The sequence below is a fragment of the Pristiophorus japonicus genome, chromosome 18, assembly GCF_044704955.1.
Source record: "Pristiophorus japonicus isolate sPriJap1 chromosome 18, sPriJap1.hap1, whole genome shotgun sequence".
Taxonomy (NCBI): Eukaryota; Metazoa; Chordata; class Chondrichthyes; family Pristiophoridae; genus Pristiophorus; species Pristiophorus japonicus.
Window position 1 is genome coordinate 116,523,134 of NC_091994.1, and position 18,143 is coordinate 116,541,276.

Below are 18,143 nucleotides of genomic sequence, written 5' to 3' on the forward strand. Positions count from 1 at the left end.
CGCCACACTTCCTGCTGGGACAGTGGCACTAGTCTCCTGCTGGTGGAGCCACTCGCCCTCATTGGTCCTAATTATCCTGAAAACCTCACTCTTCAGCCACACGCTTTTGGAGGCAAGGTGAGGCCAAACCGTTCTCCACGTCTCTGAGATATTGGGCATTAAGCAGGAGTGGATGGAGTTTGAAGCCCAGCTCAATATCAAGCAAGACACTGAGTGTGTGCACCATTGTGTTTAGCCTGAATGACGGCTTGTTGTCAATATGACCAAAGAATTATCTTTGTTTCCCCCATTACCATTGCGATCTGCTTTTCCAATATTCTCTTTCACCTAATTATTCTTTTAGAAACTTTTGCTTTTGTGTATTTTCCACGCAGAGCAGATGCAAGGACTCAGTTGGTCAATGCACTGCCCACTGTGGAGCTGACCGGCACAATCCACAAAAGTCTGATCACAGTCAGGACAAAAGGAGCAAATAAAACGCTGCTGAACTGTGCCCCTCCCATTCTGCCATTGTGCGTATCCCTCATTATAATCGCTCCACCATCCGTGGCCGTGCCTTCAGCTGCCTGGACCCGAAGCTCTGGAATTCCCTCCCTAAACCTCTTCGCCTCGCCAACTCTCTTTCGTCCTTTAAGACGCTCCTTAAAACTTATCTCTTTTGACCAAGCTTTTGGTCACCTGTCCTAATATCTTTATAGGGCTCGGTGTCAAATTTTGTTTGATAATCGCTCCTGTGAAGCGCCTTGGGATGTTTTACTACGTTAAAGGCGCTATATAAATACAAGTTGTTGTTGAACTATCGAGGAGAATGATTCGCTTGGGGTTCCCACCAATGTTGCAAATGTAACCCTGCTACTTAAGAAAGGAGGGAGAGAGAAAACAGGGAACTACAGACCAGTTAGCTTGATATCAGTAGTAGGGGAAATGCTAGAATCTATTATTAAGGACCTGGTAACAGGGCACTTAGGAAATAATAATAGGATTGGGTAGAGTCAACACGGAATTATGAAAGGGTAATCATGTTTGACCTATCTGAAAGGGTTTTTTGAGGTTGTAACTAGCAGAATAGTCTCTTAGAGACCATAAAGGTAATGTGTGAGTGGAGGCGGAAGACGTGGGTATGGTTCTTAATGAATACTTTGCATTTATTTTCACTAGAGCGGCGATGCAGACACTACTATCAGGGAGGAGGAGTGTGAAATATTAAATGAAATAAACATAGTGAGAGAGGAAGTATTAAGGGGCTTAGCAGCTTTGAAAGTGGATAAATCCACAGGCCCGGATGAAATGTATCCCAGGCTGTTAAGAGAAGCAAAAGAGAAAAAAGCAGAGGCTCCGACCTTCATTTTCCAATCCTCTCTGGCTACAGGTATGGTGCCAGAGGACTGAAGGACTGCTAATGTTGTACCCTTGTTTAAAAAGGGAGAAAGGGATAGACTGAGTAATTACAGGCCTGTCAGCCTAACCTCAGTGGTGGGAAAATTACTGGAAAAAATCCTGAGGGACAGGATAAATTTTCATTTAGAAAGACACGGATTAGTCAAAGACAGTCAGCATGGATTTGTTAAGGGAAAGTCATGTCTAACTTAATTTAATTTTTTGAGGAGGTAACAAGGAGGGTCGATGAGGGTAGTGCATTTGATGTAGGCTATATGGACTTTAGCAAGGCTTTTGATAAGGTTCCACATGGCAGACTGGGATCCAGGACAAAGTGGCAAATTGGATCTAAAATTGGCTGATGGGTGTTTTTGTGAATGGAAGGTTGTTTCCAGGAATTCCACAGGGCTCAGTACTAGGTCCCTTGCTTTTTGTGGTATATATCAATGAGTTAGACTTGAATGTAGGGGGTATGATTAAGAAGTTTGCAGATGATACTAAAATCGGCTGTGTGGTTATAATGAAGAAGAAAGCTGGGGACTGCAGGAAGATATCAATGAACTGGTCAGGTGGGTAGAGCAGTGGTAAATGGAATTCATTCCGGAGAAGTGTGAGGTAATGTATTTGGAGAGAGCTAACAAGGAAAGGGAATACACATTAAATGGGAGGACACTGAGGGGCCGAAATTCACCGTCCCCGAAGGGATGGCTACCGTGGAGTTTGGGCGGGCGACCGATAATATCGAGCGCCTGCCGCGGTGAGATGATTTTCCCTCCCCGAGCCATATTCGGTTCGGGAGGGATTTGAGCGGTGTGCATTTCCGTCGGAAACAGCAGGGTGAAGCCAGGGTAAAGGAGGTTTTGTGCAGTGAGGGCCACTGGAAAACGGACAGCACCTGGATTTTCAGCCCCAGCCAGGTATTCGAGTCAGTGCTCGAATGCAACACCACTGGAGTGTTGCTGGAATCGGAGCACTTTGGCAGGAAAATAGTTTAATTAAGTTTTGAGTTTAATTTAAAGTGTAATACGTTGTAGTGATTGTTTTTGCTCCATTAAACCTGCTGACTGTTTAGTGGAGGCCTGCAGAGATCTGCTTGGCAGGGTTCACCCTGAGGATGGGCTCAGTGTTGAGAGGACGACACCTGATACACCTGGTCAGACGCAGGGCGGCACCCAGGAGAAGGCGTTGCCGTCAGCACCGTGCAGAGAAGCAGCGGGCAAAGGAGGCAGCAGCCATGGCTGCACAACAGAGAAGGGCGTGCAGACGTATTCAGAGCTGCAGCTAGAGAGGGTGGCCAGGAGGGAGATGGCATAAGGAAGCATAAATACTGGGAGGGGAGACTGTAAAGTCCTTACTCTACAGCATGAAACCACACGAGGCACATTCCAGGGACAAGGCCACTCTGTGACCTTAACTCTTTATTACAGGACTCCAGAAGTGATGACCCTGCGTGGGACCTCCCTTTATATACCTGTGTGATCAGGTAAGGAGTGTCTCCCCCAAGTTCACCCTCTGTGGTCAAGGTGTGTATCTAGGTTGAGTGTATACAGTAACACAGTGGTGTTACATTGTTGTTACAAACATGACAGAGACTTTCCAGCAAGAGCCTTTCCAGGAGCCCGAGAATGAGGAGGATGAGGAAGATGGCCAACAGGCAGCTGCCAGGGGGGGTGGCCAACTTGGACATGGGGGAAGGAGGCCATACCCTCAAAGGGTCTACAGACCTCAGTTCGCCTTCCTCCAGCTCACTGATGAGCAATGCCTGCGAAGACTAGGATTTCGGACGGAAATACTGAGGGAGCTCTGCACTGTCCTGCGAGAAGATCTGCAGCCTCAAAAATGCCTCCGGACCGCCCTCACCATGGAGACCAAGGTCACCATTGCCTTGAATCTTTACGTGATGGGGTCTTTCCAGTCTGCTACTGCAGACATTGGCAATGTCTCTCAATTCTCGGCACATTGGTGCATCCGGCAGGTCACAGATGCACTGTACAGGAGAAGGGTTCAGTACATCTCCTTCCTGATGATAAGGGATAAACAAGTGGAGCGGCAGGCCAGATTTGTCCGAATGGCAGGCTTCCCGAGGGTGCAGGGTGCCGTTGACTGCACACATGTTGGGCTGAGGGCGCCACATCATCAACCCGAGATCTTTGCAACCACAAAGGCTTCCACTCTCTGAACGCGCAGCTCATGTGTGACCAGCATCGGATCCTGGCAATTGATGCGAGGTACCCAGGCAGCAGCCATGATTCGTTCATTCTGCGCCGACCAGTGCGCCCACCGTCTTCACCGGCCCGAATCAGGATTGCAGCTGGCTTCTTGGGGACAAGGGATATCCCCTGCCCATTTGGCTGCTCACTCCACTGCGGAACCCCAGGACAGCGCCACAGCATGCATACAATGACGCTCATTGTGCCATCAGGTGCATCATGGAGCAGTGTATAGGCATCCTTAAACAGAGGTTCCGGTGCCTGGACCGTTCTGGTGGCACCTTGCAGTACTCTCCTCAACGGGTCTCCATCATCGTCGTGGTCTGCTGCATGCTGCACAACCTGGCCATCCTGAGGGGTCAGTCACTGGAGGTCGAGCCAGCAGCACTATCTGAGGAGGAGGGGAAGAGGAGGTGCAGCAGGAGGAGGAGGCACAGCAGGAGGAGGAAGAGGAAGAGAAGGATCCCCGTTGCCCCAGAGCTAGGACGCTAGGAGACATCGTCCCCATGGAAGGGAGGTACAGCTGCGTCTCAGAGCTGCTGGCTTCAGATAATCCCATCCACACATGAGCCTTCAGCTCCCACTTTCAATGGCCATCCCAATGAGGGTCTTAATGCAGAATTGCCCATTCCCAGATGAAACACCTGGTTAGATATATGTACCAAAAATAAAGATTTATCCAATTATCAAAAACAGACCATAAAGAACAATATAATAATACTGTTATCATTTTTTACCCCTGTGCATCTCACTATAACACCTGTTACGCTGGTGTAAGAGGTGCAAGGAGAGCCAACAGGTTCACTGATATGGAGCTGGAGACACTGGTGGACAATGTGGAGGACAGAAGAAGAATACAGTTTCCTGACATGGGGAGACCTGGCAGACCGCCAGAACATAATGCATGGAGGGAGATTGTAGGGGTGGTGTCAGGCACCTCCATATATGTGAGGACGCACCCTCCCAGGAGGGTGCTGGCCAGTCTGCACCCGGCCCTTCCAGGCCCAGAGGTGTTCCAGGGTGTCCTAACACTGACTACCTTAACACTGCGCCTAACTTTCTCCCCTGTGGATGCATCATGGGTCCGGGAAGCTGCTGTGGTTGTTGTCTGGAACCTACAGCTGTCCTTCTAGGACGCCCTGGAACACCTCTGGGCCTGGAAGGGCCGGGTGCAGACTGGCCAGCACCCTCCTGGGAGGGTGCGTCCTCACATATATGGAGGTGCCTGACACCTCCCCTACAATCTCCCTCCATGCATTATGTTCTGGCGGTCTGCCAGGTCTCCCCATGTCAGGAAACTGTATTCTTCTTCTGTCCTCCACACCGTCCATCAGTGTCTCCAGCTCCATATCAGTGAACCTGTTGGCTCTCCTTGCACCTCTTACACCAGCCATCCTTCCAACCTCCTTCCCCCTCAGGCCCTTGCTGCAAACCCCGCCCTTTAGAAAGGCCCGGGAGCAGCTGGCTCATTAGAAATCCTTACCTGCATGCTGAATTTCTCAGCAGTGATAACGCTCAAATTAAGACAGCCACACCGCTAAAAATTCCACTTCGGAAGGGTTCATTAGCATTGGAACCCATTTGTTCACTTTTGGAGCTGAATATGGGGTGGCCCAGCCACGAAAAAAATGTTGGTGCTAATGGCGACAAAAAGTGGGGGTAGCACCAGCTTTCCAGCGGTACTGAATTTCGGGGCCTGAGAAGTGTAGAAGAACAAAGGGACCTCAGAGTGCAGGTCCACAGATCCCTGAAGGTAGCAGGCCAGGTAGATAAGGTGGTTCAAAAGGCATACGGAATACTTGTCTTTATTAGCCGAGGCGCAGAATACAAGAGCAGGAGGTTATACTTGAACTGTACAAAACACGAGTTAGGCCGCAGCTGGAGTACTGCGTGCAGTTCTGGTCACCACATTACAGGAAAGATGTGATTGTACTAGGGAGGGTACAGAGAAGATTTACGAGGATGTTGCCGGGAGTGGAGACTTTTGGCGATGAGGAACGATTGGAGATGCAGGGTTTGTTTTCTTTGGAACAGAGGAGGCTGAGGGGAGACTTTATTGAGGTGTATAAAATTATGAGAGGCCTAGATAGAGTGGATAGGATGGACTTAGTTCCCTTAGCAGAGGGGTCAACTGTCATGTTTGTAACCTTCATGTAACTGTAATCTTCATGTAACAACACTGTATACTGTATACATCTAAGAAATGCACAGCTTGACCACAGGGGGTGAACTTGTGGGAGACACTCCTCACCTGGTCATCCAGGTATATAAAGGGAGGTCCCACGCAGGGTCATCACTTCTGGGTCCTGTGAATAAAGGTTAGGGTCACGGTGTGATCTTGTCTGCAGAATGTGCCTCGTGTGAATTTATAATAGTGTGTAAGGACACAACATTTGGCGACGAAAAACGGAAATCAACGACTCACGAGAATGGCCACCGGTAGCACAGAGGAACGGTACTGTGTTGGTGCGGACTGGGACGATTTTGTTGAGAGGCTCCAGCAGAGCTTAGTCACGAAGGACTGGCTGGGAGCGGCAGCGGCAGCGGCTGACAAGCGAAAGGCGCATCTACTGACCAGCTGTGGACCTAAGGCGTACGCGCTGATGAAAGACCTGCTCACACCCAAGAAGCTGGCGGACAAATCCTTTGAGGAGCTCAGCAAACTGATCAGTGAGACCTCAAACTGACGAGCAGTATACACATGGCCCGACACCGATTCTATACACACCGACGTCGGGAAGGACAGAGCATACCGGACTTCGTTGCGGACCTTCGGCGCTTGGCCAGCCTCTGTAAGTTCACAGATGCCTGCAGGGGGGGAGATGTTATGGGATTTCTTCATTGAGGGCATTGGTCATGCCGAGATTTTCAGAAATCTAATTGAGATCAAGGACTTGATCTTGGAAGCGCCGGCGTTGATGGCTCAAACCTTCATGGCGGGGGAGGAGGAAACCAAGATGATATACGCGCGCAACTCTGCTTCCAACGTGGCGATGGAGCAGGGAGTTAACATTGTAAACGTGACTCAGAACCCTGCAGACTGGCAAGGGCAATTCGAAACCACCCAGGCAGCAACAGACTCCAGAGTGGGTCCTCAACAGAGACAATGGCAGGTTGAACGGACATTTACACCATCACAAGGGACAATACGTCCCGGAATGGGGCCATTGACACCCACTAACAGAGTGCTCAAGAGTAATCAAAGAGACAATCAGAGAGGAATGCCTGTTAACAGCTCTTCTGTTCACAACAATCTCAGCTCATGCTGGAGGTGCGGGGGCAGACATGCTGCAAAAACCTGCAGGTTTCAACAATTCATCTGTAGAAATTGTAACTTCAGTGGACATTTAGCCAGAATGTGCAGGAAGCCCGCAGCGAGACTAATTTACAAGGCAGATGAACCACAAGAGGGGTCTGCAAGGCAGGTCGATGCTTGGGACACAGCAATGGACGCTGAAGTTCAGCAGGTTCAGGAGGCAAACATCCACAGCTCATATACAAAAACGCCACCTATGATGATGAAAGTACTATTAAACGACATCCCGGTACGCATGGAGCTGGACACAGGGGCCAGCCAGTCACTTATGAGTGTCCAACAATTCGAGAAACTATGGCCACTCAGAGCTAGCAGACCCAAACTAGAACGCATTGACACGCAATTACGGACAAAGAGATCATCCCAGTGCTAGGCAGTGCAATGTTGGTGGTCACACATAATGGATCAGAGAACCGGCTGCCACTCTGGATTGTCCCAGGAAATGGTCCCGTACTTTTGGGGAGGATGAACTGGAAATGGGGGGGATGTGCACGCCATTTCATCTGTGGAGCGAAGTTCATGCTCACAGGTCCTACAGAAATTTGAGTCGCTATTTCAACATGGTGTCGGGACTTTCAAAGGTACCAAATATAGAAAATAGGTGCAGGAGTAGGCCATTCGGCCCTTCTAGCCTGCACCACTTTGTCACAGGATGCCGAAAGAATGATTGGTTCTTCAGGATGAAATGCCACCTCATTCACTGAGCCTGCGTGCCCTGGTAATTTATACAGGATTCTTTGTGACGTTGTATCCCAGACATAAACAAACCTGTCAGCAGATCCAGCTGCTATTTTGCTCCCATCAGTTGACCATGAACATCTCAAGAGGTTCTTTTCAAAGTTATGCACGTTACCCTGGAATATTTTCACACATCTCTCTTTTGGAGCGAATGGACGCACATCCCAGACTCGCACTGTATTGTCCATAGAATTAGATAGAAGGTAAGAGCCATCTCCACTTAGAGCCAAACCAGTCACAGAGTCTGTATGACCACGCATGGTATAAATTAATTTGTTTTGTCGCAGGTTCCAAACCTTAATATCATTATCGATACCACCAGAGATAATCTGGTCACTTGTGTCATTAAATGTTGTCGCTAGTACTTGGTACGTGTTCTGAAATGTATGGATAGCAGCCTTCTTCTGGATGTCCCATAGCTTTATGGTTCCGTCATCGCTTCCTGTACAGACCAACTGTGGTCCCCGTCTGGCTGGGTAACATGAATTCACAAAGGAAGTGTGGCCCTTCAATCTCTTGATTCTTTCGCCTGTTTCACTGTCCCACACTGCGACAGTTTTATCTGTTGATGCTGAAAAAAGCATGCTGCCATCTGTGTTATAATGCAATTCCATGACCGCTCCACTGTGGCCTTTCAATGTAGCATAGTTATCGCAGTCTCCATAACAATATGAGTCGGTCAAATCCTGCGGATGCCAGTGTTGCTCCGTTCGGGTGGAACTTACAGCAATAAACCTCTCCTTCATGACCTGTTAGAAGCATTATAGGAGCTTGAAGATTTGATGTCCTTGGGGGACCCGCCTGCAGCACGGCCTGCTGGGGGGGCCGCGGCCGGCCAGCGGCTCATTGCGAGGCCGCTTGGCTTGCACCAGCGCCATTTCCTGCGCCTTGCGCTTCTGGTCGATCATCGTGTCCGCCGTAGTGATACGCATCACCCTGGCCACCAGACCAATGCACGGTTGCTAAGAGAGGGCATATTTTCGTCCATTGAATTCAGCGACTTGGCAAGCCCCATCGTCACTGTCCTAAAACGGATGGCTCGGTCAGGATCTGCGGCGACTACAAGGCCACTATCAACCGAGTGTCACTACAAGACCAATACCTGCTTCCAAGAGCAGAGGATCTTTTTGTCACGCTGGCAGGCGGCAAGATGTTCACCAAGTTGGACCTCACTTCAGCTACTGACCACCATCACCATGCACAAGGGGCTGTTTGTCTACAACAGGTGTCCGTTTGGTATTCGTTCAGCAGCCGCTATCTTTCAAAGGAACATGGAAAGCCTGCTCAAATCCATCCCTGGAACAATCGTATTTCAGGACGACATCCTTATCACGGGTCGAGACACCGAGGAACACCTCCACAACCTGGAGGAGGTGCTACGCCGACTGGACCGGGTAGGCCTGCGACCAAAGAAGTCCAAGTGTGTGTTTTTGGCCCCAGAGATCGAGTTTTTGGGCAGGAGGTTTGCCGCAGACGGGATCGGGCCTACCGAATCCAAAACAGAGGCGATCCGTCGTGCGCCCAGGCCCGGCAACACATTGGAGTTGCGTTCATTTCTGGGACTCTTGAACTATTTCGGGAACTTTCTGCCAAACTTAAGCACATTGTTGGAGCCGCTACACGTGCTCCTGCGTAAGGGTTGCAATTGGTTTTGGGGGGACTGTCAGGAACACACTTTCAATCGGGCGCGGAACCTGCTTTGTTCTAATAAGCTGTTGACCCTGTACAACCCCTGTAAGAAATTGGTTTTGACATGTGATGCGTGTTGCAGCAGAGTAATGATGAGGGCCGACTCCAACCTGTGGCTTATGCCTCCAGGTCGCTCTCCCAAGCAGAAAGGGGATATGGGATGGTTGAAAAGGAACCACTCGCATGTGTCTACGGGGTGAAAAAGATGCACCAGTACCTCTTTGGCAGAAGGTTCGAGTTAGAAACGGACCACAATCCATTAACATCCCTGTTGTCCGACAGCAAGGCTGTCAATGCCAATGCGTCAGCTCGCACACAGCGATGGGCTCTCACGCTGGCTGCGTATGACTACACCATCCGGCACCGGCCAGGCACTGAAAATTGCGCTGACACGCTCAGCAGGCTTCCACTGGCCACCACTGAGGGGGCAGCGGAGCAAAGTGCTGAGATGGTCATGGCCGTTGAAGCCTTTGACAGCGCAGGCTCCCTCATCACAGGCCGCCAGAATCTGGACCAACAGGGATTCCCTCCTATCCTTGATTAAGAAATGTGTCCTGACTGGGGATTGGGCGCCCGCACACGGAGCGTGCCCTGAGGAGGTCAGACCGTTTCACAGATGGATGGATGAGCTCTCCATCCAAGCCGACTGCCTGCTATGGGGCAGCTGGGTAGTCATGCCCCAGAAGGGAAGGGAAGCATTCATCAGGGAACTCCACAGCGAGCACCCAGGCATTGTGCTAATGAAGGCCATTGCCCAGTCACATGTATGATGGCCGGGAATTGACTCAGACCTGGAACACTGGGTTCGCAGGTGCATGACGTGTGCCCAGCTGGGCAATGCCCCCGGGAAGGCCCCACTCAGCCCGTGGCCCTGGCCCACCAAGCCATGGTCACGTATTCACGTAGACTACGCGGGCCCGTTCATGGGAAAAATGTTCCTCATTGTTGTTGATACGTACTCGAAATGGATCGAGTGCATCATTTTGAATTCGTGCATGACATCCACCACTGTGGAGAGTCTGCGTACGGTCTTTGCGACCCACGGCTTGCCGGACATCCTGGTTAGCGACAATGGCCCGTGTTTCACGAGCTATGAATTTCGGGAGTTCATGTCGGGTAATGGCATCAAACATGTCAGGAAAGCACCGTTCAAGCCGGCTTCCAATCATAAAAAAAGGCATGCTCCGGATTCAAGGACCCTCCCTTCAATGCCGCCTATCGCGCCTCCTGCTGGCCTATAGGTCCCGACCGCATTCGCTCACGGGAGTCCCGCCCGCGGAACTACTCATGAAACGCACCCTTAAAACTTTGCTGTCCCTCATTCATCCAGTCTTGTCAGACATTGTTGAGAGCATGCGCCAGTCCCAAAATGAGTGCCATGACCGTAACTCAAAGGGGAGATGTATAGAAATCGATGACCCTGTATTTGTTCTTAATCACACTTTGGGGCCCAAGTGGCTTGAGGGTACTGTAATTGGCAAAGAGGGAAATAGGGTCATAGTGGTCAGACTTAACAATGGACAGATATGCCACAAGCATCTGGACCAAGTAAAAAAAAGGTTCAGCATGGACACTGAGGAACCTGAGGAAGATCATGAGATGTTGCCCACACCACCGCCAGTGAACGAGCAACAAGAACTTTCAGCAGCATGCACAGTCCCTGCAGCCAGCCCGGACAGGCCGGAGTCACCACAGGGGACAGAGACGCATGCCAAGGCTCAACAACCAGAGCCCCAACTGCGGCGCTCCACGAGAGAGCGTCGACCGCCCGAAAGACTTAATCTTTGACCCCATAAGATGTTGGGGGGGGAGGTGATATCATGTTTGTAACCTTCATGTAACTGTAACCTTCATGTAACAACACTGTATACTGTATACACCTAAGAAATGCACACCTTGACCACAGGGGGGGAACTTGTGGGAGACACTCCTCACCTGGTCATCCAGGTATATAAAGGGAGGTCCCACGCAGGGTCATCACTTCTGGGCCCTGTGAATAGAGATTAGGGTCACGGAGTGACCTTGTCTGCAGAATGTGCCTCGTGTGAATTTATAATAGTGTGTAAGGACACAACATCAACAACCAGGGGGCATAGATTTAAAATAATTGGAGGGAGGTTTACAGGTGATATGAAGGGAAATTTCTTCACCCAGAGGATGGTGGGGGTCTGGAACGCACTGCCTGAAAGGGTGGTTGAGGCAGAAACCCTCACCACATTTAAAAACCTGAAGTGCCGTAACCTACAGGGCGACTGTAATAGAAACATAGAAAATAGATGCAGGAGTAGGCCATTCGGCCCTTCGAGCCTGCACCACCATTCAATATGATCATGGCTGATCATGCGACTTCAGTGCCTCATTCCTGCTTTCTCTCCATACCCCTTGATCCCTTTAGCTGCAAGGGCCACATCTAACTCCCTTTTGAATATATCCAACGAACTGGACTCAACAACTTTCTTTGGTAGAGAATTCCACAGGTTCACAATTCTCTGGGTGAAAAAGTTTTTCCTCATCTCAGTCCTAGATGGACTTCCCCAACATTGGGAACATTCTTCCTGCATCGAACCTGTCCAATCCCATCAGAATTTTATATGTTTCTATGAGATCCCCTCTCATTCTTCTGAATTCCAGTGACTATAAGCTTAGTCGATCCAGTCTTTCTTCATATGTCAATCCTGCCATCCCAGGAATCAGTCTGGTGAACCTTCGCTGCACTCCCTCAATAGCAAGAATGTCCTTCCTCAGATTACGAGACCAAAACTGCACACAATGCTCAAGGTGTGGTCTCACCAAGGCCCTGTACAACTGCAGCAAGACCTCCCTGCTCCTATACTCAAATCCTCTCGCTATGAAGGCCAATATGCTATTTTCCTTCTTCACCGCCTGCTGTACTTGCATGCCTACTTTCAATGACTAATGTACCATGACACCCAGGTCTCGTTGCACCTCCCGTTTTACTAATCTGTCGCTATTCAGATAATAATCTGCCTTCCTGCTTTTGCAACCAAAGTATATAACCTCACATTTATCCACATTATACTGTATCTGCCATGCATTTGCCTACTCACCTAACCTGTCCAAGTCACCTTGCAGCCTCTTAGCATCCTTCTCACAGCTCACATTGCCACCCAGCTTAGTGTCATCTGCAAACTTGGAGATATTACATTCAATTCCTTTGTCTAAATCAATAATATATATTGTAAATAGCTGGGGTCCCAGCACTGAGCCCTGCGGCACCCCACTAGTCACTGCCTGCCATTCTGAAAAGGACCAGTTTATTCCCACTCTTTGTTTCCTGTCTGCCAACCAGTTCTCTATCCATGTCAATACATTACCCCCCATACTATGTGTCTTAATTTTGCACACTAATCTCTCGTGTGGGACCTTGTCAAAAGCCTTTTGAAAGTCCAAATACACCACATCCACTGGTTCTCCCTTATCCATTCTACTAGTTACATCCTCAAAAAATTCTAGAAGATTTGTCAAGCATGATTTCCCTTTCATAAATCCATGCTGACTTGGACCGATCCTATCACTGCTTTCCAAATGCGCTGCTATTACATCTTTAATAATTGATTCCAACATTTTCCCCCCACCAATGTCAGGCTAACCGGTCTGTAATTACCCGTTTTCTTTCTCCCTCCTTTTTTAAAAAGTGGGGTTACATTAGCTACCCTCCAATCCATAGGAAATGATCCAGAGTCCATGGAATGTTGGAAAAACTGTATGTACATAATGTATGGTCTGCCCACCACCAGGGGGCACTACCATTGGAGGTCCTAGGGTCATAGGTACACTCGTGCTGGGCCCTGTATATAACCTAAACTTCACCTTTGTATCTTCCCTTCTGGAAGCCATTAAAGACTGACCAGGTTACACCTGGTCACTGGCTCACAGTACGGAGTTCATTATATCATTTCATACACCACAACTGGCGACGAGGCAAATACGAACCCACACAAAAGTATGGCGAGCACAGCATGATCGAGTATTGTTGGAATTCTCAAAAGATTCAATGAGGGAGAGGATTGGGGAGATTTCACGGATTGTCTTGATCAGTATTTCGTGGCAAACGACCTAAACAAAGACGAGGATGCAGAGAAGCACAGGGCAATTCTTCTCACCGTCTGTAGCCCCACGATCTATGCACTCATCAAGAATCTGCTCTCACCCACTCTTCCTACAGAAAAGGATTACAAAGAACTGTGTGCTCTAGTTCGGGAACATCTTAAACCCACGGAAAGAATCCTTGTATTCAGATATCGCTTCTATACGCACGTTTGTCAAGAAGGCCAGAACATAGCGGCATTTGTTGCCGACCTGAGACGTCTTGCAGGGCCTTGCAAATTTGGGCCTGCGTTGGAAGACATGCTGCGTGACTTTTTCGTGATCGGGGTCAACCACGAAGCGATCTTAAGTAAGCTGCTGGCTGCGGAGACACTGGACCTCAGCAAGGTCATCACCATCGCCCAGGCTTGCATGTCGACTCAAAAAAGCATGAAGCAGATATAGCGACAAAACAGGAACTCCACGACAAGTACTGTGTACAAAATTGTATCAACGGCTGGCAGAGCTGCACATGGCAGGGCCTACCCGACTGCGTCTGCAAGACCAGGAGCTGCTCAAAGCCCGCCATCGGGCGCAAATCCGAGCTCAACGTGTTGGTGTTGTGGGGGCAATCACTAACCCCATCAGTGCCGCTTCAGGCAGTATGTTTGCAGAGGGTGTGCGAAGACGGGGCATTTTCAGCGGACGTGTCTATAGTGGAGCAAGCGAGCTGCAACACACCATGTGGATGATGATCAATTCAGCGTGGATCTGGCGATGCAGCCCGAGACATTTGAGAGCTCCAAGGAGGAAGTGTATAGCGCACGTGCACTCCTAACAAAGAGCCAACCGATAATGATGGAGGTAAAATTAAACGGCGTGCCGGTATCCATTAAATTAGACACGGGTGCGAGTCAATCAATAATGAGCCAGAGGACTTTCAAAAAGCTTTAGGAGACCAAGGCAGAGAGACCCAAGCTGAGTCCGATAAATTCGAAGTTGCGTACCTACACCAAAGAGCTCATACCAGTGATCGGTAGTGCAGCAGTAAGAGTGTCGTACGAGGGAGCGGTTCATGATCTACCGTTTTGGATTATCCCAGGCAACGGCCCATCGTTATTCAGCAGGAGTTTGGTCCAGAAAATAAAATGAAAATGGTACGATATCAAAGCTTTGTCATCAGCGGATGATGATTTTTGTGCTCAAGTGCTGAGCAAATTTCCCTCACTGTTTGTACCGGGAATTGGCAGCTTCAAGGGAGCCAAGGTGCAGATTCACCTAGGGCCAGACGCAAGGCCCATCCATCACAAAGCCAGGGCGGTCCCGCACATGATGAGAGAAAAGGTTGAGCTCGAATTGGACAGGCTACAACGCGAGGCGGTCATCTCACCGGTCAAATTTAATGAATAGGCTAGTCCCGTTGTTCCGGTGTTAAAGAGCGACGGCACGGTCAGGATTTGTGGAGACTACAAGGTCACAATCAACCGAGTTTCGAAACAAGATCAGTACCCGCTACCAAAAGCTGATGACCTGTTTGCAATGCTAGCCGGGGGCAAATCGTTCACCAAATTGGATCTAACATCGGCCTACATGACACAGGAACTGGTTGAATCATTAAAGAAACTTACGTGCATCAACATCCACAAAGGACTATTTATTTACAACAGGTGCCCTTTTGGCATTCGTTCGGCGGCAGCCATATTTCAGAGAAACATGGAGAGCCTATTGAAATCCGTCCCCAGGACGATCGTATTCCAAGATGACATCCTAGTCACAGGTCATAACACCGCCGAGCACCTGCACAATCTGGAAGAGGTTCTGTGTCATCTGGACAAAGTGGGACTCAGGCTGAAACGTTTGAAGTGCATTTTCATGGCACCAGAGGTCGAATTCCTTGGTCGAAAGATTGCTGCAGACGGAATCAGGCCTACAGACGCGAAAACAGAGGCCATCAAAAATGCGCCCAGGTCCCAGAATGTGACGGAGCTGCATTCGTTCCTGGGTCTTCTCAACTACTTCGGTAACTTCTTACCCAAATTGAGCACAATATTAGAGCCTTTGCACAAGCTACTCAGGAAAGGAGATGACTGGGTGTGGGGTGAACTTCAAGACAGAACCTTTGAGAAAGCTAGAAATCTGTTGTGTTCCCACAAGCTACTGGTACTCTATGACCCATGCAAGCGTCTAGTTTTGACCTGTGATGCGTCGTCCTATGGGGTCGGCTGCGTACTCCAGCAAGCCAATGAGTCAGGCAAACTACAACCAGTTGCATACCTGTCTCGAAGCCTGTCCAAGGCGGAAAGAGCCTACGGCATGGTAGAGAAAGAGGCTTTAGCATGTGTTTATGGGGTAAAAAAAATGCACCAGTACCTGTTTGGGCTTCGCTTCAAGTTGAAAACCGATCACAAGCCGCTTATATCGTTGTTCTCGGAACATAAAGTTATCAATACCAACGCGTCATCCCGCATCCAGAGATGGGCGCTGACATTATCTGCCTATGATTATGTCATTCGCCATAGACCAGGCACCGACAACTGCGCTGGTGCATTGAGCCGGTTACCGTTGCCCACACCGGAGGTGGAAATGCCAATGCCCGCAGAGCTACTCATGGTCATAGATGACTTTGAGAGTGAAGGGTCGCCTGTCACTGCTCAACAAGTTAAGACCTGGACCAACCAAGATCCAACCCTATCGTTCTGTTCTTAACGGGGACTGGTCGACATTCCCCAAGGAAATGGGTGATAAAACCAAACCCGACAGCCGTCGCAAAGATGAGCTTTCCATCCAGTCCGACTGTTTACTGTGGGGTAATCATGTTGTAATGCCCAAGAAAGGCAGGGCGAGATTTGTACGGGAGTTACATAGTACGCATCCCGGTATAGTCATGATGAAGGCCATCGCCAGGTCCCATGTTTGGTGGCCTGGCACTAGCTCGGACTTAGAGTCAAGCGTGCATCAGTGCAGCACTTGCATGCAGTTAAGCAATGCCCCAAAGGAAACTCCGCTCAGTCTGTGGTCATGGCCATCCAAACCATGGTCGAGAATCCACATCGACTTTGTGGGCCCCTTCCTTGGTAAAATGTTATTTGTGGTGGTGAATGCATACTCCAAAAGGATAGAATGTGTGATCATGTCATCCAGCACTTCCACTGCCATCATTGAGAACCTGAGAGCCATGTTTGCCACACATGGTCTGCCAGATATCGTTGTCAGTGACAACGGACTGTGTTTCACGAGCTTGGAGTTTCAAGAGTTCATGAAACGCAACGGCATAAAACATGTGTGTCATGTATTCAACCAGCATTGTAACCCATGTATAAACTGACCTAAGTTGTACACCGTGAGAACACTGACCACTAGGTGGGAGACACTCCTAACCTGGACCTTCAGGTATAAAAGGGGAAGCTCCACCCACCTTCATCACTTGAGTGCTAAGGAATAAAGGACAGGTCACAGACTGACCTTCTCTCAAGCATGGGCCTCGTGTGCATTTATACTGTGTAGTAAGGACGTATCAATGGCGACAAGAAACTGGGATTTAAACCACGCGAGCATGGCCACTAGCAGAACAGACGAGAGGTACTGTGTTAAGGAATGGTTGGGACAGAGATCCAACATTGTTAAAGCAGCACACAGTTCTCCAGGCAGACAAGGGCAGTCAGGCATGCCCCAACATGTAGTCGAACCCAGAGGGGGAGTTCGACAGAGACAATGGCAAGCTGAACAGCGATTCACGCCATTGCAAGGGACAATGCGGCCAGTAATGGGGCCATCAACACCTGTTAATGGTGCACTCAAGGACAATAACAGGGGCAGTCAGGGACGATCGACTGGCAAGGGACCTTTTGTTTCAAACCGCAACTCATGCTGGAGGCGTGGAGGCATACATTCAGCCGGAGTTTGCAGAGATGAGCAAAATACCTGCAGAAATTGCAGAAATGGACACTGGGGGAAATCGCTGGAAGCTGAAGTTCAGCGAGTTCATGTGGAGCACGCATACAGTTCATACACCAGGACGCCACCGATAATGATGAAAGTGCTCCTCAATGGCATCCCAGTATCAATGGAGTTAGACACAGGTGCCAGCCAGTCCCTGATGGGTATCAAACAGTTCTAAAAGTTGTGGGCATCCAAGGCCAGGAGGCCAAAATTATTGCCGATTGACGCACAGCTACGGACTTACACAAAGCAGATCATTCCAGTGCGAGGCAGCGCCACGGTAGTCGTGACCCACAAAGATTCGGAGAACAGGTTGCCACTCTGGATTGTCCCAGGGGACGGTCCCGCACTACTGGGGAGGAGTTGGCTTGCTGTCATGAACTGGAAATGGGGCGATGTCAATGCAATTTCCTCTGTGGAGTGAGTATCATGCTCACAGGTCCTGGACAAATTTGACTCATTATTTCAACCCGGCATTGGCACTTTCATGGGGGCCAAGGTAGTGATTCACATAAACCCGGATGCCAGACCAGTACACCACAAGGCCAGAGCGGTGCCGTACGTGATGCGGGAAAAGATAGAAGGCGAATTGGACTGCCTGTTGAGGGAAGGCATCATCTCGCCAGTCGAATTCAGTGACTGGGCGAGCCCGATTGTGCTGGTGCTCAAGGCGGATGGGTCGGTCAGGATATGTGGCGATTACAAGGCCAACATCAATCGGGTGTCACTCCAAGACCAGTACCCGCTACCAAGAGCGGAGGACCTCTTTGCGACGCTATCCGGTGGCAAACTTTTTTCAAAATTGGACCTGACCTCAGCTTACATGA

The 18,143-nt window shown here is 49.6% G+C and overlaps 1 pseudogene; it reads right to left on the bottom strand.

Moving 5' to 3' along the window:
• Positions 1-7,478: 7,478 nt before the first annotated feature.
• Positions 7,479-8,549, bottom strand: LOC139229091 (U5 small nuclear ribonucleoprotein 40 kDa protein pseudogene; annotated as a pseudogene).
• Positions 8,550-18,143: the final 9,594 nt, after the last annotated feature.